The sequence below is a fragment of the Miniopterus natalensis genome, chromosome 12 (assembly GCF_054644295.1).
Source record: "Miniopterus natalensis isolate mMinNat1 chromosome 12, mMinNat1.hap1, whole genome shotgun sequence".
Lineage (NCBI taxonomy): Eukaryota > Metazoa > Chordata > Mammalia > Chiroptera > Miniopteridae > Miniopterus > Miniopterus natalensis.
This window is the reverse complement of record NC_142092.1, coordinates 39,221,660-39,245,957: the sequence shown is the minus strand read 5'-3', so window position 1 is coordinate 39,245,957 and position 24,298 is coordinate 39,221,660. Positions and strand designations below refer to the sequence as shown.

Genomic DNA, 24,298 nt, shown 5'->3' with positions numbered 1-24,298 from the left:
AAAACCAGGCCAGGTTTGGAAGTGGTTTGGGTTGAGCTCACCTAGTTCAGTTCCACACCAGCCATCAAAGGAAAAGACACACACAATCCAAAACAGAAACACAGCCTTGCATTTCTTGCATTGGTTATAACAGGTTATAATAATTTACACCTGCAGAAAACAAAAGTTGTATACATATTGTAATTTATGACAGAATTTATGTCTCTATTCAAATTCCAGGAACCCAACTCACTTTTTTAAAAAATTGATTTTAGAGAGAGAAGAAGGGGAAAAGGGAGGGAGAGAGAGAGAGAGAGAAACGTCGATTTGTTGTTCCACTTAGTTGTGCATTTGCTGGCTGACTCTTGCATGTGCCCTGACCGCAAACCCGCAACCTTGGCATATCAGGACTACACTCTAACCAACTGAGCTACCTGGCCAGGGCCCAACTCACTTTTAATTATATAAAATGTTTACAAATATTGAGATATTGTTGGATTGTCAAAAATCAACTTTGTAACTTGGCAATTCATTCTATAACTAATAAGTGCTGCTGTTCTAACAAAGAAAGCCAAATATCACCAATTGTCTCCATATCAGATTTATAGAGATTTAAAACTTATTTTTAACACCAGAATTAGCTCTAGAACTTTTAAATATTTTATTAGAAAATAAATTGTGAATATTAATAATACAAATAAAAATAAGTAATTCACAATTATTAGTTTAATACAGTAAGTGCTTAGATTTTTTTTTTCCTACCATTTAAAATTAAGGAAAGTCTGGTACATTTAGTTCTTTGATTCCAGGTAACATCCTGTGCCCTTGTAGAGTTCCTCTCATGTAGTCAGGTTTCTTAATTCTACCAGGAATCCAGCAATGGTATTATGTCCCATGAGGCTTTAAAAAAAACCTGTGAAATGAAAAGGGAAAAGTGTGAAGGAATGTAATGCACATGTAAGTATACAGACAATCAGAAAGCATGCTGATGAATTAATCCTACATATTCACTTTTTTTCCTCTCAAAATTTTAGCTGGTTGATTTTCTTTTTAACATTTCCTTCCCTCTAGTCTTATTTTTCTAATGCTATGTTTGTGGATAGCTAAAGGTTTGAAAACACCCGCAATTTAGTTCAAGTGCTTTCAAAGAAAACTCTAGTAGCATGTCCCAAAGTATGCAAAGAAATAGTTTAATGGTAATATGATTGGGAAATTCAATATATCCTATCCCCACTCTGAAGATGCCCAATGCTCACTGGCTCATTAAAGACAATCCAGCAATTGAATTATCTGATTATCTCATCTCCTTCCAACTATCTTGTCCACCACCCCACTCCAAACCTCTATTAGAAGGCAAACACTGGGAAATTCTGGTAAAATACTTAACCATCTCAACCTTTAAAACATCGGATTCCTAAACAAAGTTTAAGGAAGTCCTGCTCCTTATTGGTTCAAGGCATTTGAAGCTCCGTGGCTTAGCTCCGAAGAGCATCAGTCTTAATAATGTAAACACTGTTTTTCAGATCAAGATTCATAAACTATATTAGGGGCACAGAGCAATGGGAAAGAAGGGTGTGGAAAGAAAGGGGTTGTATACTTTGTCCAGCATCACACAACTGGCCATGGGGGATGTTTTGAATTACACTAGTGCTCCAATATAAAGGCCTCTTTCTAATTTTACTCCACCACTTCCCATCTTCAACAGCTCAAAATGGTAAGGATCAGACAGAAAAAGCAAAGTGGAGGAAAATGGGACAAGTCAGTACAGGACTGTTTTCACAGAGATAAACGTATGAGATATGTATGTGTAAGAGGAGTTCAAAAACCACTGATTATCAAATCTAGATTTCAGCTTGGAATAAGTAAGAAACATTAAAAGGCCTTATGGTGTAAAAAAATAAAAGCTATAGTGGTTTTCAAAATTAAAATCCACTACATGACTTGCATATGCCTCTATATTTTAAAATGAACCAATTCTAAGAGATGGTATTCATTCCAATCACACACTTACTAGTTTAAGTTAATTTAGAGAAATATCACTATACAGAGGAGAAAATGGAAAAAAAAAAAACATTTCAAGAAATGAGCTACATGTGGCTCAGTCTAAATTTTCCTTAATTCCTTTTTTAATAACAAAAAGAAAAGAAAAGCAGGAAGAGGGAGGCAGAAGGGAATAATATATATTATATTATAAATTAGTATGATGTAACATATTCAGAACTTGAAATGAAGAATTTAGCATATTTACATGACTATACACATTCGCACGTACATACCCCTAAGAACAATCAGGATTTTCCTGTTCAGTCTCTCATTACACCTGAGCGCCTAGACAAGAAAGGCCCTTCACGGGGTGGCGTTAACCTTTATTAAAGTTAAAGCTGACAGATATACTGTCAACTGTAAAAAAAGGGGTAGAATTCAAAATAATAAACTCTTCTCAACAATTTCCATCAAAGATATTCTGGTTTAAGTCCCAATAAAAGTATCAGAGAGAAGATCGGTTCTTTCCATCTACTGCCTAATTACCATTTTTAAAAGCAGTAGAAATATTCTTCCTTAAAAAAAAAATACATACGCACATACACACAAGTCTGTGCACACGTCTGTGTCTGCACAGGTATGAGTACACAAAGAGCTGGACGGACAAATCAGGGCCCACGACCTATTGCCCTGATGCAGCAGGAAGCTTGGTCTACGTTAGGTCAGTCGGCCTGGTCCCACTGAAACTCTCCCGGGCTCAGTTTCACTCCCTCTCCGTGGACTATTGTTCTGCGGCCCGAGGCCGCTGTGACTGCAGCAAAACAGCCACCACTGTGGGGATGCCAAAGCCACGCAGATATCTCAGAGGATCCTGGCTCCAGCAAGGGCGCCCAAATGCCGCACGGAGCAGGCCAAGGAAGGAGCAGGAAACAGCTAAGATGCCAGGACAGTGCCTTGCCATTCAGGGTGGAGTCTGTTCCACCACCTCCGCCTCCGCGGCCCCCTCACCTGGGGCAGCCGTCTGTTCTGTTCCCGCCCACAGGCTGTCCCCCAGCAGGGCAGTCTGCCGCCCGCTGCCCTCTCCGAGTCCCTGTGCTAAAATGCCTAGCATTTCTGAGGTCTCACACTGAAACAAAACTCCTGACACCCCAGCCATGCTGGCCGCTCCAGACTGGCCAGGGAAAGCCCGTGGGTCCCCCATAACTTAGCACTATGGTTAAAAACACCAGGCTCCACGGTTTAGGCCATTACCTCCCAAAATTCACCCCCGAGCTTTCTTGGGCTCTAGCCAAGGAAACGTTGGCAATAGGGGATCTTCTATAACTAGCACTAGACCACATTTCCTGTGCCCTCTTCAAAAAGGGGGGCTTTCTACATGAAGTAAGGTATTACAGCTAAAGCCAGACGGTGTGATGAAGGGAGAGGAGAGCCCAAAACATGTCTCCCGTCTTCAGACGCCCCCGTCCCAGAGCCAGGCACAGACTGTGGCACATAATCACTCAGTTGTGTTTGTCGAATGAATAAAGTCTCTTTCCATGTTCCTCTGCTAAAAATTAAACATCTCTTCTCTTTCCCTTTTGAATGTCAGAGAAGAGTTCTGTTTCTGGTTCTCTACGCTGGCAGCAAGGAGCAGCCCAGAGAGTGTATCTAAAAGCATGATCTGGTTAAAGATGAAATGACAAGTGATTTTTTAAAAAGCCCAAGCTCCTCAAACACAAAGAATATAATTGAAGAAATGGCATCAAAATTTTGAAAGCTAGAAGGGGTGAATGGTAACTGGCTAGGCGGATCTCAGAAAGCCAAATCCTAAAGCAGGGAAAGCTGAGAGACAACCCAATTTACAACACAAAAGTACAAACCCAAATTACAGCTTCCACCTCCTCCACCCCAACAACAATCACACCCTTCCTCCAAAGGCTCTGAAATTGGCAGCACAATTCCCCTGGAAGCAGTGGTAAAGTGGAGTTAAAAACTAATGACTGGTTGAAAAATCTATTTAAGAGGCAGTTAAAACTCCCAGGTCCCTCCCCCTATTCATCATAACCGATTAAACACCCTTCCTGGCCCCAGCAGAAGACTGGAAAATGTAAGAAAGGGTATCTGACCTAGAGGGCACATGGCACAGCAGAAGTACAAACCTGAAAACCGGGGAATTAAGTCAAATTTACTTGTTCCAGAATACTGGCAGGCAGGCATATACCTGCCAGGCTCCTGCCTCAGAGAAGCGAGAACTGCCAGATATCCAAGAATAGCTCATGACCCAAAAGAGATCCAAACAGAGACACACCTCCCCCACCCCAAAAAACTAGGGAGGGTATCAGTTAACTATTTCTACACAATCAACCACAATCCTTAGTGCCTTAACTTCTTTCTCACTACTTTTAATTTTTATTTTTTTAGACATGTTTTTATTGATATTTTAGAGGGAGAGGAAGAGAGATAGAAACATCAATGTGAGAGAGAAACATCAACTGGTTGCCTCCCGATTGGGGACCGAACCCACAACCTGGGCATGTGCCTTGACCAGGAATTGAACTGACAACCTTTTGGTGCACAGGACGAGGCTCAGCCAACTGAGCCACATGGGCCAGAGCTATTTCTCACTACTTTTAGAGTTGGGTAGGCAGTAATTCTGGTTGCACTTGGGCACACCTAGGCAGCTGCATTCAGATGGAGGACTTTCTGGATTGGAGGGTTCAGTATGGCTCGTTCACATCTTTGCATGGTACTGGCTGCCATGTGGATGCCCCTCATCCTCCGGTAGACCAGACCAGCTCCTTCACCAGGCAGCCTCGGGGCAGCCTTCCAAGAAAACAAGCACAGCCTCTCCAAAGCCTAATAAGGCCTAAGCTCTAGAAAATGCACATCACCTCTGTCACACTCTATTCGTCAGAGAAAGCCACCAGGTCAGCGGGGATTCAAAAGGAAATGAGGTTCTAGATAGCAACAGAAGCAACATCATAGTGTAAAGGAGGAATTACATACTATAATGGGAGGAATTTGTACCCATTCAATATTCTATTATATGGAGAAGTGAAGATCAACCAAGGAGCTGAAAGTTTCAAAAACAAAATCCTAGTATTATCTGCAGAGACACAAGAGAAACTATTACAGCCAGAAAAATAGAACAACAGGCTATGGAAAAGGAACTTTTCGAAAGAGAAAATGAGCTTTTAGAGAGAGAAAAATGATAGCTGAAATGGAAAACTCAATTGAAGAGTTATTAAAGTTGATAAAAGTTCCAAGAAAGGAGAGAGAAAAGGCAAATAAATGGAATATAGGAAAATTATAGGATTAATATAGGAAATCCAATATTCAAATAACAAGTATTCCACAGAGAAAGAAGTAAATGAAGGGGAGAAATTCATTAAAGAAAGAACTGATGGAAATAAAGAATGCAGGTTTTATCAGACTGAAACAGCCCTGTTGGTGTCCGTCACAATAGATTAATAACAGTCCTAAGCACGGAAATACCTAGTGAAATTTCAGAACACTGAGAAAAAGAAGATCCTACAAGCTTCCAAGAGATGATGTTAATAAATCCAAAGGATCAAAAATTTAAAATGGAATTAGGCTTCTTGACAGCAACATTAAAAGCTAGATTTAAATAGCTTAATAAGCCCGGCCGGGCGTGGCTCAGCGGCTGAGTGTCGACCTGGGATCCAGGCGATCGGGGTTCGATTCCCGGTCAGGGCACATGCCCGGTTGTGGGCTTGATCAATGACTCTCTCATCATTGATGTTTCTGCCTCTCTCTTTCCCCCTCCTTTCCTCTCCCTGAAATCAATAAAGATATTTAAAAAAATAGATAAATAGCTTAATAAAATAGAATAAAATTTAACATCCTCTCTTTTGAATGCCAAAGAGTTCAAAATTGAGTTTAAAATTCTGAGGGTAAACTCTTTCAACCTAGAAATCTAAGTAACCTGCCAGGCTATTGGTCAAATGTGATGTAGAATAAAGGCTCATACATGCAAACTGACATGCACCTTTTCTGAGCAGACTACTACTGCAGGAAGCATACTTCCAAAAAACAAACCATCCCAATGACTATAAAAGCTATAACAACACAATTTTGGAATGCTCACTAAGCTCTAGGAATTCTTCTAAGTGATTTACCTAAATTAACTCGCAGAATCTTCGTGATAAACCTACACAGAATACTATTTTCCGGGTGAGGAAATGGAGGCATAAAGAGATTAAATGACTACCAAGGTCATATAGCGGGTAAGTGGAAGAGCCAGTATTCAAACCTAACACAATCTGGCTCCCACATTTCTGCTATAATGTCTACAAAGAAAAAGACAGGACCTGATATCAAGAAATTATTACAAAAGAGAGGCAACAGGAATCCCCAGGATCATGGGGAAGAGAGATCTCAGGATATGTAAGGGTCTTAGGAAGAAACCAGTCTTAACTGAACTGAGTCAAATGGCTACAGAAGATAACTCTTTAAGACAAAACTGAGAGAACCCCTGCTGTAAAGGAAGAGATTTTTATAACTAAGGTAGAGGTCAGAGTTCAGTAAGTAATAGGTACATAGTAAAAACAATATGAAAATAAAACTATCTCCCGGGAAAACAAATACAATAAAAGAAATCATAGTGTCCTTCTATAGCTCAGCTTCTACATGTCATAATAATATAAACATTGAGTTGTGGGCTAACAAAAATTATAATATACAAAGGATCTCAAAACTATATTCATAATACTAGGACATCATTTACCCTTTTCACTACCTTTTTCTTACAAGTACACAATGCAGTTTTCCAGAGCTACATGATGTGTCATTTCCCAACAGAATGAGTACAGAAGCAAATATTTTCTATTAAGCTCTTTTCTATTAAGCCAAACATTGAGATTTGCAAAAATATAAGCCATTGCTACTCTTCTCACTCATTTTTATGAAAGAGTTTTTTAAAAAAATCTTACTTATATAAGTATGTAAAAGCTTATATTATTATTTTTACATAAATAATATTTAATTTTTTCTCAATTTTAATTTCTAACAGGATAAATACTGATAAATATATTTCACGTAACCAAAAGCTCTTTGTGATTTTCAATAATTCTTGAGAGTGTAAAAGATGCTGAAAGCAAAGTTTTCAGAACCACTGATGGGGGAAATGGGAGACAGGGCTGGGAAGCAAGTACACAGGGGGAAGGGGTTTGTAGATAAAAGAGAATTAAATCTCCTTTAGGAGTAGAAAGTCAACAGGAAGAATCTAACTGAAAAATCTAGAAACAGTATAAGCATGTTATTTAGAGATATGGAAACACACATTCAAAGAAATCTGTAAAGGTTGAAAATGATCACCTCTAGGACTATGCTGTTCAATCCGGAAGGCGCCAGTCACGTGTGGCTATTGAACACTTGAAATGTAGCTGGCCTGACTGGGGAATGAATTTTTAATTTCTATTTTAATTAATTTAAATCAAATTTTAAAAGTTGAAGCACTGCAAATGTCCTTATATTAAACACAACTTGCTTCTTTTGATGGGACTCCATTTTACCTGATGGCCGCACTGGGTTAGGTGTTACTGCTATATTAGAGCAAGTATTGGACAAGGTGTCATTTTAATACTGCATTAATAATTTTTATACTGCTTATGTGGTAAAGTGATAAAATTCTGAGTATTGTATACTGGGTTAAGTATTAAAATTAATTTTATATGTTTCTTAATGCCCTGTACCTAATTTTAAGTTAGATGAAACTACGTAAAACTAGGTTTTGCCTGTGTGGTCACATGTAAAAAAAAGGGGTGTGTGTGGGGGGGAGTGGTTCTCCATGTCTGAATTAATGGCATGAAAAGGTCAAGATAATTTTTTTCATTTACTCATTACACTACTTTGTAACAATGTTGAATAATTAACTTTTGTATTTCATTCATTACTGGAAACAGTACTCATCTTTCTGTTTCGGTGGTTTTTCTCCCCTGGGAGAACAACCAGAGGCACAAGTAGCTGACAGCCTGGGGAAGGAACTGAAACCTACTATTTCTGCCTACAGACTTGCAGGAAAGATGAGAGATGCCCGAGTGGCTCAGTTGGTCAGAGCATCATCGTGATACACCAAGGTTGCAGGTTCAGTTCCTAGTCAGGGCACATACGAGAAGGAGCCATGCATAAATAAATGGAACAAGTCCGTGTCTCTCTCTCCCTGCCGCCCTTCCGCTCTCATCTCTAAAACAGTAAACAATGACAAAAATACACCCCAGTTTATGCCACAGGTTGGAAGGCTGTAAGTCCATGCAGAGGAAAACAAAGGACCCAAGAAGACTTCCTCAATTACAAATGACCCAAATCTTTTTTAAAAGGGAAGGATTTAGATACTAGGAAACAGGAGAGAAATGCATTCCCTACTTCTGTGCCTGCTTAGGAAGTCGAAGCCTGAAGCAAAGGAAGCCTGAAAGGGAGACGAGATTGTGAAGTGCGGCAAAAGCAACTTTAAAGAGAAGAGAGCCCGGCCGGGCGTGGCTCCGCGGTTGAGCGTCGACCTAGGATCCAGGGGATCAGGGTTCGATTCCCGGTCAGGGCACATGCCCTGGTTGCGGGCTCGATCAATGACTCTCTCATCATTGATGTTTCTATCTCTTTCTCCCTCTCCTTTCCTCTCTCTGAAATCAATAAAGATATATTAAAAAAAAAAAAAGAGAGCGAGAAAGGTGAGTAAGAGATCATTACAGATGTTCATAGCCCTAAAGGCCTCCTCTCCCACTGTATTATGGCACTGTCTGTTTTCAGTATGGTGAACCACAGCAGTGAATAGATTTCTAAGCACTGTGGGAATAAGGGCAAGATTTCAGAAAAGAAATCAAAGGAGTGATGGTAGCATGGGAACACCCCCTCGCTCCCCAGACACACACAAAGAATTAAAATGCTCACCTCTAATAAAGAGCTGAACTGAGAAACAGCCTGGGAGGCTGTAAAAAAGGTTTTGTGCAGAAGCAATGGCGGTGGTGGCCTGGCTCCAGGGCCAACTCTGGCCTCCCCTGAAATGGCTCCTCATTCATAAAATGAACTTTGTTAGTAATAATGAAAATGCTCAGACCATCCCCAGAAAGAGGAAATTGGGAAGAGCCAAGACACTGTTCTGGGAATCTCTTTTGCAAACTTAAGGTAAACAGTAAGTACACAGAAATCACACAGACTAGGCTTGACCTGTGGCTTATCCTCTGAATGCCTTCTCCTGGTCCACCCCTTACACACACACACACACACACACACACACACACACACACACACACACACACACACTGAATGTTTGCAACTAAAGACCAATGCTGGCTCTTCATTCTTTTTTTAAATTCAGTCTTTAAGTACCCAATGATCACTTGAAAGGCTGAAAGAAGACCCAATAACTGGTCTGAGCCACTCATTTTCCCCAGAACTTAGAGATAATGCATTAATGGAATCAAAAAAGGAAAGGGGGAAATCAGATGGAGGCACCAGCAGGACCAGACACAATGCATTAGAATGAACTTGCGGAGGGCCTCTCCTTCCCCGGGCCATCTCTTTTCCCTGTCAAGTTGTCTCTGTCCCTTGGCCATCCAAGTGGGGCCTATTACTGAAGAAGCAGGGCTTGAAGAAGACACCAACTCCAGCTCAGTACTAAGCGAAGATGGAAATGAGGAAACACAGGGCTGGAGCAGCTCAATGTAAACAGGATTCTATGATTATGTGTCCTTAAAACTTTGTATTTGTGTTTTCCACAGGGGGAAAAAAAAAAGTCACACACTAATCCCACTACTGTTAGTACCAATGCTTTCTCATTACCCTTCATCCAACTTCTCTTTTATTTTTTTTTAAATATATTTTTATTGATTTCAGAGAGAGGAAGGGAGAGGGAGAGAGAGATAGAAACATCAATGATGAGAGAGTCATTGATCAGCTGCCTCCTGCAGGCCCTGCTCTGGGAATCAAGCCTGCAACCCAGGCATGTGCCCTGGTGGGGAATCGAACCACGATCTCCTGGATCCTAGGTCGATGCTCAACTGCTGAGCTACTCCAGCTGGGCCCAACTTCTCTTTAAAAGAAAATTTAGTGCTAGAAATATATATGGATTTACCCACACAAGTTTTACACACTCCCTTGAAAGTCAAAGAATGCCATAATTGTACTGAAATATCAGAACTAAGTGTGGTATACACATATAATGGATTATCACTTAACCTTAAAAAGGAATAAAATTCTGATGCATGCTACAACATGGTTAACTGAAGGCAGGCCAAGTGAAATAAGTCAGTCACAAAAACACAGATACTGTATGATTCTACTTATGTGAGTATCTAGAGTAATCAGATTCATAGAAACAGGGAGTATAATAGAGGTTACTGGGGTTTGGGGAAGGAGTTAGTACAGTTTAATGGGTGGGTACAAGAGTTTCTGTTTAGGATGACAAGAAGTTCTGGGAATGGATAGTGTGATAGTTGCATAATAATGTGACTATTCTTAGTGCCACAGAATTTTCCCTGACTCCATCAGAAACACAGTTTCAACCTCAAGGGCTATTTTTTTTTTTAATCCTCTTATGATTTTTAAAAAATGCAGCTGGCTTACAACTTTGCTAGACACCTTCATAGTTGGTGAGTACAGTTAGACAAACAATGTTACGTAGAAGAGGCTTTTTAAATTAATTTAAGAGAGGACAGACATTAAAATAAATATATTAGGAGAGTATAGGAAGGTATGATCCCAGGTTGTCTAAAAAAGAAGGGGGGGACCTTTTCAAGTTTAGTGTCATAAAAATTTGTAGCTAAACAATGATCATCTTTCTGGTTCCCTCTCAAAGACATGTAAGCTTCCTTCTGTCTACGTGGTTTTACCCCACATTATCCCATTTCCTTAAAATATGAGTAATGGCTAAACTAACTTTGGAATGGGGAAAAAAACTGTCCTCTAGGGCAGTAGAGTTCATTTGCAGAGGCTGCACTTGATAGTTTCGAACAGAAATTTATCTATTTATGCACACACACAAAAACAGATAGCTGTTTGTTTGTTTAAGAAATCTTCAACCTCATTACCACTGCAGAACAAAAATGACTATAAAGATTTCACTGTTCACTTCAAAATTCCAGACTGAAGAGTAACAAACTTTTTTTTCTTTTCTTTTCATGAAATTTTAATCTAATACTAGGAAGTTAATAATACAGAATAGAGCACCATAGTTTTATGGAAACAATATTTTACATATGAAAGGTACTTAAGTCACTCATAATTTTAAAGATGAGAACACTAGGGCAAGGCCACAAGTCAAGAACAATTCTTTAGCAGAGACATCTGGTTCTGTCCCACCTGCTTGCCACGCAGCCCACAGGTCCTGGTTTTTCTGTACAATCCCAATTTTACATACTCTGGCCTCCTAACTGCTTCCCGAGTCCCAGAAATTCTAATTCCAAAATACTAGATTCCCTCTTGTTTTTGTAGGAAGTTCTTAAAATTCCAGGTCATGCCATGTGTCTAGATTTTTGATTTGCTATAAGTGATTGTCAAAGGAAATATTCTCATTTCATATGACAAAATGTAAGGCTAACCATTACCAAGAAAGAGAAGAGCCCTTTTTGCCTGGCTTCCTTCAACATGTTAAAATCCTGCTCAACCTCTTGTATGTGGTCCCTTTCCTGAGCCACAATGATTGACCTTTCTTTGAAATCCAACATTTGCTGTTGGAAGCCACCGAGCAAAACAGAGTGTGAAGTCAAACAGAAGTGAGTGCAGTTGACACTTGAACAATGCAGGGGTTAGAACCATGTAATTGAAAATCCATGTATAACTTTTAACTCCTCAAAAACTTAACTACTAATGGCCTACTGTTGACTGGAAACCTTACAGATGGCATAAACAGTCTATGAACACACATTTTCTATGGTATCTGTATTATATACTATATTCTTATAATAAAGTAAGCTAGAAAAAGGTTATTAAAAGCATAAGGAAGAGAAAAATACATTTACAGTACTGTATTAATGGGGGAGGAAATCCGCATATAAGTGGACCTGTGCAATTCAAGCCCCTGTTGAGAGTCAACTGTATAAATCCTATGTCACGTCCTAATGTGTGGCTTCAGCAAGCTACCTAACCTCTCAGCCTGAGTTTCATTTGAAAAATGGACCTCAGAATACCCTCCTCATTTGACTGGCAGTGATTAAAAAAACCTATGAAGCTCCTAGCAGAGTGATTGGTCCATAATAGTGGCTCAGTGAGCAGGAGTTATCACCATCACCTCTCATTTCAGCACTTAATTCCACTTAGCCATCCCTGTGAACAAACCCATGCATGTGCTTGGTGAGCTCCTAGCAATGGGGTCTAGTCTTAGGCTTCTTACCCTCCCCCCTCAGCTCACACTGCTCCCTGGTCCCAGCACAGGCTTATTCAAGGGGTAAGGACTTTTAAGGCCAAATATCTCAAAATCAACTCCCTTCTTCCCCCAAAATGTAGGGAAGCATCTCGGATGTTTTTTGTTAAATGTGTCTTCTAGTTCATAGTCTTTTCCAGATAAGGAAACTGAAGTACAGTACTTGAATGTTGCAAATTATAGTGTGTCAGGCACTGCACCATGAATTCAAAGCACTGTGTTGGGTCTTACAGGGAAACCCCAAGTGACTGGCCTCATACTGGGTGGCTCTCATCCTGACTTCATGACTGACCTTACCTTTCTTTACCTTTCTGCACTTTGGTCTCTGTACCTGTGCACAAGAGCGGCTGGATTCAGGGTGATTCCCCAACTCCTGAGTGACAAAGCGCTTTGATATTACTCAGCAGAGGGGTGACGGACAGGGACAGGGGAAGCTGAGCGCTGCCTGGGGTGAGTGTCAGGAGAGTGGAGGGTGGCAAGGAAGTCCTGCTGCGAGGCAAAATACCAATCTGACTGTATTTCCACAAGTCTGTGAGGGGGTTCAGGACAGGCCTCCCCAAGATATGCCACTTTGGCATGTGAATTATTTTGTGCTGAAGGCAATGGAGATGCCACCAGGTTCTGAAAACTTTTTAAAGAATTTAAATTAAGGGAATTGTCCATAAGAATGATCACCAGAGATAACATTTCACGACCTTTATAGGGCAGAACTAACATCTAATTACTGACTGCTCTTCCTCCTCTCTAAAGCTCCAAAGTGCCCTACCTCATCCTTAGCTCAGAATGCCAAATACATCTCACTTTCCCTTTCTGTCCCTGAATCTCTTATGCATGTGGGGCCTCTAACTCTCAGGTATGTGGGTTTCCCACACATACATATGTAATTAAATTTGTTAGCTTTCTCTTGTTACTCTGTCTTCTATTTGATTATTAGACCAGCAGGAAGAACCCAGAAGAGATGAAGAATGTTTCTCCCTCCCCCCATTTGAGAACTTAATTTTTTCTTACATTGACTTTTTTTTACTTGATAGGCATTTAATGCACTGATGCAATATATGTTAATTACTATGTGGTGTGTGTGGGGTTTTTTTCCCCTTAAAAGCTGATATTAAATTGATGGTGCTTTTAAAATCAACGTTATCTCAGAATTAAGGAGACTGTTAATGTTAGTAGTTAGCACAAATTTTGCCAAGCATTTAACATACATTTTCTCTTTATTTTGCACAACCCTGTAAGGAGCTACTTTTATTCTCACTTAGCAGTAAACTGAGAAACTGAGGCTTTAGCTGCTTTGAAAATGGTCATTTGCTCCAGCTTACCAGCAGGAAAGAAGTGGGGTGGGGTTCAGCCCAGGGCTGACTCTCCAGGGCACAGAGGGAACAGGGCAGTCTCACTTTCTGGCCAAGAACAACACTGGATCCAGTTATTAACACCTTTGAATTATACCTCAACCTACCTCGTAACCTTTCAAGGAGCCTCAGCACCTTCTAAATCTTCCTGAGGTTATAAATATGACAAACTCTCCTCCTGAAGGCTTCAGCCCTAAAATACATCACAGCTACTTCTTCAACCCTCAGAGACCCATTTGTGATCTGAGCTCTGAATGTTGCCTTTAAGAAGCATTACTTGAGTGGCAAACTTTATCATTTTCACTTTATCTAAATTACATTTAGGCATACCTGTTGAATTTTAAATAATTGCCAAAGCCAAGAATGAAGAGTCTGTCTAATGACATGACATGAAAAAGGCTCTTGAGATGAAACAGCATTCAGAGACAAATGCATTTCAGCCTGTAAGGAGTAAAACAAAACAAGCCTCCAAATCAATTGCAAATGTGCAGTGAGAGATCTGAGAAGCACACACCCAAAACTATTTAGTGGTCATCTCTTTATTTGTGGGGGGGGGACTTATTCAAACATTTTCATACTGTTTGAATTTTCACTTCAGAAATTCTTTTAAATTGCAAATTGCAATAAAATGGCCCCAATGATCCAACATAAGCTCCAGTTAAATATGTTTGCAAAGCACTAAATATAATTTCCAGGCAAACAAGAAGCCACTTGTAGCCCCAGTCCAGGCACACAGCATTTCCATGTGTCCTGCTGATGCCTGTCCAGGGACACTATTGACTGGCTTTTGTACTCAGGTGTAGCAGCAGCAGGGGTTCATTTTTCTATTTGGCTTTTTTCATTTAACAGATATCAAAGTAATGTCATTTTTTTTGCCACAATTAGTTTGTGCCTCATGGTTGGATACTAAGGGTATTTCCAAATCATATTGTTATAAACGTGAGTTATGAACACTTTGGTTTTGTTTTCTTTTGGCCTTTTAAAGGATTTCTTTGGAATTCCCAGGAGAGGGATTCTTGGGTCAAAACATGTAAATTTCTAGGCTCTGGATTGCGTTCCAAACGGACTATTCTTCCTTACCCTGCCACCCATAATGTTTAAGTACCATTTTCTCAACATTTGGTATATAATTATCTTAATTATATACTACTTATTCATATACCGTATATTTTCATCAATATTGCAACAGTAAAATGGTACATCACTGAGGTTTCATTCTGTGTTGATTTGATTACTGGTGGCTCAATATTTTCTCCTGAGTATGTTTACATGTAAGAGGAAGGAGGGTTTGGTAGCAATGATTTCAGCTCTGGAGTCAGATCGCCCAGGTCAAAAACTGGCACCATCAACCACAAACTCAGACCTCTCCCCAAGCTTCAGCTTCTTCACTGGTTAAAAATTAATTAATTAACTTAAGGCGATTTAATTGGGATAGGGATCATACATACCTTAGTTTTTATAAAAAATAAGCGAACCAACCTGTAAGGTGCTTACACCGTATTTGGCACATAAGGGGCCCAAAGAAGCACTAGCAGCTTATTCATTATTATTATTTTTTATTGATTGATTTTAGAGAGAAAGAGGAAGAGAGAGAGAGAAACACTGATTTGTTGTTCCACTTATTTATGCGTTCACTGGTTGCTTCTTGTATGTTTCTTGATGAGGGATCAAACCCACAACCGTGGCTAGCATATCGGACAACGCTCTAACCAACTGAGCTACCTGGCCAGAGCTATTCATTGTTATTGTTTATATTTTTTCTTGTCTGGACTTTGTTCAAATCTTTAATTCATGTCTAAATGTAACTTTTTCAGACCCCCAAAATCAGAAACTGTATTTCAAGTTTACTAACAAATACCTGTATACACACAATTTAATTCCACACCAAGCATCTATTATATGAAACAGAATCATCCTGGGTTCTAGGGGTAAAACACAGGCATAAACAATGCATTTTCCAAGTATCAAGGATTTCACACAATGGTTACTTGCTGAGCCTTCTTGGGGAAATTAGAGACTTGGTCAACACAGTTAAAAATTATTTTTGAAACAATGCATCTATTGTAGAGCAGAAAGGAACTTTGGAGGGCATTTAGTCTTGCTAGAAACACCAGCTTTGGGAGTAGTTACTAGGTCCTGGGGGTGGGGTGGATTCTGTGACCCAATATTAAGAGAAATGTGGTCATAAAGAAAGACAGCTTTCTGCACTAGTGGGCCTCTTATTTCTTAGCCTTCAAGACAGTAATGCTCACTGTGAATGTTTAAAGACATGGACATGGTATTCAGCATTTCTCAAACTTATTTGATCAAAAAAATATTTTGGAGTATATTACCAGACCATAAAGGAAAACACCATCTAGTCCCAAGTCCCTCTCTCCTCTTTAACTCAAGAGGAAGCTGGGGCCCAGGGGTACCGGTGACTTTTCTAAGAGTCAGCACTGAGTGAAAGGCTGATGCTAACCAGAGCATGAAACTGCACCCTGTCAGAGTGTGTCCTTTCACACTGCATTGCGCTGCCTCAATTTTTTTTTTTTTTTTTTTGAGAAGGGGGTGGAGAGTGTTGAGAGGGCTGCCTCAAAAAAACACAGATGAGAAATCTGACAATCCTTTGTGGTCAATGTTCATCAAACATTGCTTCCATTTTTTCCACTCCCTCTTTTGATACAGATCAAATTTCATAACCAAATATAGAAAAATAAATCTGTATGAGTCAATCATGAAATCTAATGTATGTTTCTTAATATATACTTACACTTTATTTTTAACTCCTTCCAAAAAAATTGCTATTACTGAGCATGATCAATCTACCTTGTAAGGCTGACTCTCGCTGTGTTCCAAAATCACATCCACCACGAAACACTGGTCCCCTTCCTAATGGGTCCAGTTTGGCACAGAGGACAATCCTCAGAATGGTCAGAAATGTCTGTGGGTACCCAACAAGGTGTATGCTTTGAAGGCACTCACTTCAACCTGTACGTGTGTTTTTTAAATCCTGTATTTTCACAGCCATGTCTGCTACTTCCAGGGAATTCAAAAGTTCTTTGATAAGGGGCAATCAAAACAACAGTGTCAGGTTGTCTACAATGTACTGCAGCATAACCAGTAAGAAGCAAGTGTGTCGGCTTTCGTCTGTACCCTGGGCTGGAGGGGCTAAGAGCCCCAAACAGGAACACATTCCTGGGACAGCCACATTCCAGATGCACCTACTACTTTCTCTGCAAACCAGAGGTTTTGTTTAATTAGGAGTGTTATAACTGGATTTCCCTAGGTGAGTTTAGTGACTTTGGTTAGCATAGCAGATATGAGAAAAGAATGAAGGAAGATGAGATCAGGGTGCTCCATCTATGTGGATGGGTTAGGAACAGTCTAGAGGCACATCCTGAACTTACATCAAAAAAAGAAACAAGCCCGTCCTGAGTGGCTCAGCGGTTGAGCGTTGACCTAGGAACCAGGAGGTTGCGGTTCGATTCCCGGTCAGGACACATGCCCGGGCTGTGGGCTTGATCCCCAGTAGGGGGCGTGCAGGAGGCAGCCGATCAATGACTCTCTCATCACTGATGTTTCTCTCTCTCTCTCCCCCTTCCTCTCTCTGAAATCAATAAAAGCATATTAAAAACAAACAAAAAAACAAAAGAAGTCTGGCATTTCTGATAGCCTGGGATGGTGTCCTAGGTGCATATCTGGGTGCAGCTGCTGATTCCAGAAAATTTGTTTATTTGACTCCAACTCAATGGTCAGCCGACTCTTGCCCCTGAAATGATGACATGTGTGCCTCAAGTGAACCTTCTGTGGGAGATGCAGTCAGAGCTCCCAAGCAGAGTTGACCTAAGTCTTACCTGCCCAGAGAACTGTAGCCCTCACCAACCTTTTGTTTGGGCCTGTTTACCCAAAAGGCCCAAACTGGCTTGGGCTGGTTCCTGGAAAACAGCACCAAGGTGGCTAGTGGATAAAAGACTTAGCATATGGTCTTTGTTTAAGTGACTAAGACTTAAAGCATTTATTTACCTGTTGGGGAACAAAGGGCTGACCACATGATTTCTGTAACTTCCATGTTTAAAGTGGCTGTTTAAAAGTTTAACGTACACATTGCAAAAGAACCCCCCCCCCCACACACACACACACTGTATTCATTATTTTTTGGACTTTGAGCACTTATTTTTACTCTAGTAGCAATTTTATTTTCCACTGAATAAAGTACAGGAGTATATATATCACGGGGTAGACTCAGTTTTAGATTCAAGTTTACGAGGAAAGCAAGTTCTCAAATTTTCAAATCTATAATGTATCTCTTGAGAGTATTTTGACTCAAAGTTTTTAATGATAAGCTTGCAAAAATTTTAGTACAAACTCTAAGAGTTAAAGCTTTGAAAAAGTACCCTCTATATGTTTCTTTAAATATTATATGCAGTACTGTACATTTGTACTACTATACTAATAATATGTGCATTATCAGACAAAAAGGTGAGTGAAAGAGGAAATAAACTTATTAATCATTTATGGTACAGAACTTGTTGTTCACTACAAATTGTTAATATCTGTAATAAAAGCAGTATGTTAAATATGCTTCATTATTTTTTAAAACTCTTAGTAGTTACTCTGAGCTACAGCACTTTAAAGGATTTTTCCAAGATCAGTGTATTCTAGCATTTGGTTTCAGTGGCTGGCCGGGGTGACAGGGATACTTTGGAGAAACAGTGGAGCAGTCTTCCTTCTACTATCTAAACCTTGATATTTAGTTTTCAATCTATCTACCAATTATACAAAGTTTTTTGGTAAAATTCAGATGGTAAGTTTCAATCACCTGTCCTTGCAAATTAGTCAGTAGGTATCACATTTTTATAAATTTAACAAATGGATTGAAAACTTATTGATATTCCTCACTAAAAAGATTTTAATAGACAACTCTGTTCCCAACTTTTTAAAGGTGGTTGTTGGGTTGTGGTGGTTTTTTTTTGAGTTTTGATAAATGACAAATGTGCCATATTTCTTGGCAACATGTAAACATTACCATGAAAACATTTCCAAACAGCCTTTCTGTAACATAAATTTCTTTTGAAAAGCAGTCCATCTCCCTCTCATTGTGAGAACTTCACATTTATCTTAGAGTGTTCCTTCTCTCCAAAGTATCTGTGACTACTGATAGGCATAGCAAAAATTGGAAAAAGGCGGTAAATTTGGAAACCCTCTCTTTTTATTAAAGAAAGATGCTGATACCTGTAAACTCAACTGCTCTTGGGCACTGCCCACAAGAGAACCAGAGGTGCTCTGGGCTGTACGAAAGACAGCCATGCTCCCTCCCCAGAGCATCGCAAAGGACTGGACAGTTCCTACCATCTGAAGCAGCAATTCTAATGTCAGGATATACATCCCAAAAGGCAAGGGTAGACTTCAGCTCACCCGGCTGAAGGGAGAGGGCTGAGAAAGAATCAACATCTCAGTACACCTGTAACCCGCTCAGGAATAAGTCTAAGTATGCCAGATGAGAGATGCTCTGATTGAAAGTCTTTCTGTTTATAAAATTAAAATAATCCAATGATGCCCTGTCTGTTTTAAATTGTAATACTTCACATATGTTTAGTAGGGCCCCACCTGGGCAAGGAATTTCCACCTCCACCTCAGGAAATCACACGCACACTGCAGGACACAGGACTGAGGCACCACAGGCAATAGCCTTTATTGATTTCTTTCTTAAATGCTTATACAATTATAAATAAAAGGTCTTAAACTCTCTTTAAATATTCCAAAGGACTTTCATTCACATCCTGCATTCGATTTATCATGATCTCAAGCTTATTTTCATACACAATTGGCAAATACAGTAAGCTCCAGGTAACAGGCTAGGTCTCCATAGGGCAGAATGGATTTAACTGGTCTCAGGGCCACCACTCAGGTAAGTTGTTCCTAACCTTGGCTGTACATCGAAACTACCGACCGAGAAGCTTTAAAAAAATACCAGTACCTGAGTCCCCCTACCAGAGACGTGATAGAGTTGGTCTGGAGCTTGATCTGAATGGCAGGAATTTTAAAAACTCCTGATGTATAGCCAATGTTGAGAACCTGGACTTGCGCTTACGTAGTAAGGAAAGGGTTTGAAAATGCCCTTCCCTTCCAAGCCTCACCCCCAGGGGCTTTAGTGCACATCAGAGGAATAAGCTCTCAGTTGAGCATTACTGCCTCTAGTCTTCAAGTGCAACGTCAAAAGTGGGGGGAAATTGTAGAAAAGATGGTGAGAGACTATTTCAGGTGTATAGAGCTGAGCTGTTTTTATAACACTTCTGACACCAACCAATTCTGACACCAACTGGGTGTCCAACCATCCAATTCAATTCTGTAACTACCCAGAGTTAGCACAGACCCCATAGATTAAGGGATCAGTCACATTGGGCTGCTCTCTTCATGTCAGCTGCAAATGGGGTGCCCATTACCCACCTTCAGGTTAGAAAAAATTGCTAGCACAGCTAGGACTCCTGCAAACACTTTACTTGCTAATACCAGTTTATTAGAAAGGATACAATTGAGGAACAGCCAATGGAAGAGCTGCATAGGGCAAGGAATGGGGAAGGAGCACAGGCTTCCATGCCCTCCTGTGGCTTCCCACACTCAGCCCTTGAGTCTTCTTCAACCCAGACATTCTCCACGTATGACTGTTCAGGAGTTTTGATAACCCAGTCTCTAGGCACTCCCTCCTCGCTCCAGAGGTGGGTGGGTGGGTCATTGGGTAGGGTTGAAAATTCCAGCCCCCTAGTCTGGTGACCAACCCCATCCTGAGGCTACCTCAGGGTGTCATCCCCCCCAACCTAAGGCACCTCATTAGCATAAACTCAGCTATGGAAAGGGACTCCTTTATGAATAACAAAAGATGCTCCTATCACTCAGGAAATTCCAAGGGTTTTAGAAGCTCTGTGGCAGGGACCAGGGATAAAGTCAGGATTTTTCAAACTAGAGAAATACACGATTACATTAGTAACAAGGAAACAGTATATAAGAACTCTCTATCTTCACAATTTTTCTGAAAGTCTAGAACTATTAAAAAAACCCCAAAATCTTATTTTAAAAAAAGAAAAGCATGTAGGAAACTGCCCCAAACACAGTGGCTTAACTAAAAAATAAATAAAAATTAAAAATAAGTAAAAAAAGAAAAGCCCTGGCCTGTATGGCTCAATTGGTTGGGCGTCCCCTGTGCACCAAAAGTTTGCTGGTTCAATTCCCTATCAGGGCACATGCCTGGGTTGCAGGTTTGATCCCTGGAGGGGGCGTGCAGGAGGCAGCCAATCGATGTTTTGCTCTCACATGGATGTTTCTTTCTTTCTCTCTCTCTCTCCCCACCCTCATTTCCCTTCTTAAAAAAAAAAAAAAAAAAAGAAAGAAAAAAATACATGATTGTCCTAGTTCTTGCTGTTAGGTAAAAAGCTTTTTAATTTTTCCTAGAACTAAATTCTAGTCTGAACATGATTTACACTGAATCTCATTATTAAAATTTTTGCTTAGAATTTTTTATTTGGGGTTCTAATATTAGCGATTGTGTCAATTTTCCCAAATCAATTTTCCCAAAGCATGGTCCACTGATACTCCATCACTTGGGAAGACGCTGAGTATACTAAAAGGAGAAAAATGAAAACTACTGTAGAATTCATGTTTAGTTTCCAACATTTTAAACTTTAAAAATTTAATAACCATGTGAAATTTTCTTGGGCGATAAAACCTGGCAGGACACATGTAGCCATTCATGAGGAACACTGGCTTAGTAATCTTGATTGTAAAAATATTTTAAAATGCCAGATGTTTAGTTAAACTTTACAAATAGCTTCTCTAGTCATTAGAAGTTTAAAGTTAATTGTGTTTACTTAATGTTTAGTTCATAAATGTTTAGAGCATTTTAAATATTGGCTCTTTTTTTTTCACCTCAATTGGGTGACTTTGTCTCCCAGGGGACATTTGGCAATGTCTGGTGACATTTTTGGTTATTATAACTGGAGGGAGGCAAGGACTAGCATCTAGTGGGTAAAGGCCCTGGAAGCTGCTACATATCTTGCAATGCACAGGACAATCACCACAACAAAAGGTTATCTGACCAAATGTGTCAAAAGTGCCGAAGTTGAGAAACTCTGGTCTAAACAGTACATGGCATTTGCCACAAATAGACAACAAAGGAAAACGACATGCCTCTTGTGTCAAAGCCAAATGTGGTTAAGAAAACAGTCCGTAAGAGAAACACACATGATTTATATGAACAGTCATTTGGGAACTGATTTACATGAACACTCATTTGGGAACTGAATTATATGAATAGTCATTTGGGAATTCCCTTTTTAAGGCAGGGAGTTAAGCATCTAATATCCTGAGCCAGAACCATGAATACATTAGACTGAATATTAAAAACAGTGACACAATTCCTTGGGTGGCCCATAAAGGACTCAATGCAGTGGAAATGACGTACACATCACGAATCAAGAGATCATTTTCAACAGCATTAATTTCTTTCCTATCAGCTCATTTCATGAAAAATGTACATTACCTACATCATAGGTCAGAATTTTTCATTCGCCAAAGAATGTCATTAGCAGGTATAGCAATTTCTAAGAGATTTGAAAATGGACAATGGACAAACCAAATTTGATTTGATTCCTTATGTTTTTAAAAAAAGAAAAAAGTGAGCCAATATTTATATTAAATCCGATTTTACTTTTTTTTTAAATAAAAAATTTTCAGCTCTTTGGGGGGTGGGGAGAAAAAAGCTCTGGCCAAACTGGGCCATAACTCCTGCATGGTTATGTGGAGGAAATGGCTGATGCCCACCCAGACTTTAGCAAGTCCTCTGGAGGTCACCAGGGACCAGCCAGGTCCCACTTAGCTCTCTCTCCAGTGCATCACTTCAGTCCCTGTAGATAGATGATTTCGTAGATAGTCAATAGTTCTCAGGGAACACATTTTTCTTAGTGTTTAGCAACTAAATTACAAATGGGAAAGAAGCAACTTGTGACTTGAAGTAGTCCTACAACTAGTCAAGAATGAACTATAATTAGTGAAGAATGGAATCAGTACATATTCTGGGCCAAGGCTAAGGAGGTCCTCACCAGGACCAGGCTGAAGGAAGGCAGGGAACCAACACGTCCCCTTCAAACCCTCATGATAAAATAGGAAAAAAAATTTTTTCTCTTATCTGCCAATAAAACTTTATGAAAGTTCATTCATGGTATGTTACATGGTTTTTAAAAGTAGGGAGTCATGTGGTGATTTGGGAGCAGGGGCAGAATGGAGTATAGGGGGGATAAATGGTGATGGACGGAGACTTGATGTGGTAGACGCACAATACAGTGTGCAGATGGTGTACTGTAGAATTGTGCACCTGAAACCTGTATAATTTTATTAACCACTGTCACCCCAATAAATATAGTAAAAAGGAAAAATAGAAAATAAGTGGTAAAGACCTTAAAAAAAAAAAAAAAAAAAAGTGGAAGAGTTAGCCATTTCTAAGACCTCAAAGTTTCCCAAAACTACCGTCTTTAAGGCCTGCCCATAATTCATTAAGCAACAGCAGATATCCACAGAGATCTTCCTTCTTGCCAGAACTGAAATCTGTTACCAAATCCTCTGGCTTGTCTGGAGCTGTCTGGGCTCCTAGCAGGTAATTTACACTGATCTTTGAAAACCAGTCACCCCTCCACCTCCCCTCTATAAAACAAACCTGCTTTTCAGAACAGCTCTGAAAGGGGGGCAGAATGCCCAGAGGAGGGGACAAGTCCCTACCCAGCGAGTCCCTCACCTACCACAGGCCACGAAAGGCTGTGGCCGGCGGTGTTCTCCTCTCCAGACACTAGGCCTTCTCCGAACAGGCTATATCCTTCCGAGTCACCTCTTGTTCTACTGTTTGTAAAACGAAGACTCTTTTCCGTCTACAGAGGAACACCGAAGCAAAGGATGCACAGGATGCCAGGTGACTGCGAAACTTACCTCCACTGGGCAGCCCATAAGGTCCAGCCCGGATGTGCAGGCGGCCTCGTCCCCCGTGCAAGGCAGTGTGCGGCAGGCAGAGGTGCCTGGGCTTCGCTCCGCATGAGAGGCAGCGCTGCAGGGGGAAAGGGCTGCGAGCGAGCCGGCACGCCAGGAGCTAAGGGCCAAAAACGGGGAACTGCAATCAGAAACGGGACGCTACCAAAAATTTTAAAAAGAATCCTAGGTGGGGAGTAGACTGCGTTTAAGAAGAATCCCCTTTTCCCGAACAGCCCCAGCGGCGCGAGTTCCCCGCCTCGCGCGTGAGGACGGGGCGCGCGCAGCAAGACCGGGGAAGCCTCAGGGCGCCGGAGCCCTCCAGACTCGCGTCTCTTCTCCGGCGGTTACAGTCGCCCACGGCGAGTCATCTGTCACCCCGGCGTCTGCCGCCTTATCAGTTCAGTAGGGCTAATGTCTCTTCTCAGGGGCTAGGATTAAATGAAGTTAAAGCCCCTGGCACGCAGGGGATGGCAGAGTAACTGTTCGCTTCCAGCCTATCCACGCCCGCAGCCAACTCATCCGATTTCTAAGCTTCTACTCTCTTTTCGGACCAGGGTTTAAAAGCCCAGAAAAAGTGGCTTCCAGGTGAAACTGGGCACCTAGAGTTCTGGCCTCGAGCACCACTGATCGGACGAGAGGGGAG

General features: G+C 40.6%; 1 protein-coding gene across 2 annotated transcripts in view; it reads right to left on the bottom strand.

The window, feature by feature from the left end:
• Window positions 1-23,781, bottom strand: part of GCNT1 (glucosaminyl (N-acetyl) transferase 1) — a 29,179-nt gene extending 5,398 nt beyond the window's left edge. The window contains exons 1-3 of one of the 2 annotated variants that reach the window (XM_016222963.2): window positions 23,617-23,781; window positions 742-892; window positions 42-150 (exon numbers count right to left, since the gene is read on the bottom strand). The gene's annotated coding sequence lies outside the window, so the exon portion shown is untranslated. The remainder of the gene's footprint in view (window positions 1-41; window positions 151-741; window positions 893-23,616) is intronic. The other variant, XM_016222961.2, reaches the window with a different exon arrangement.
• Between the last annotated feature and the right edge of the window lie 517 nt (window positions 23,782-24,298).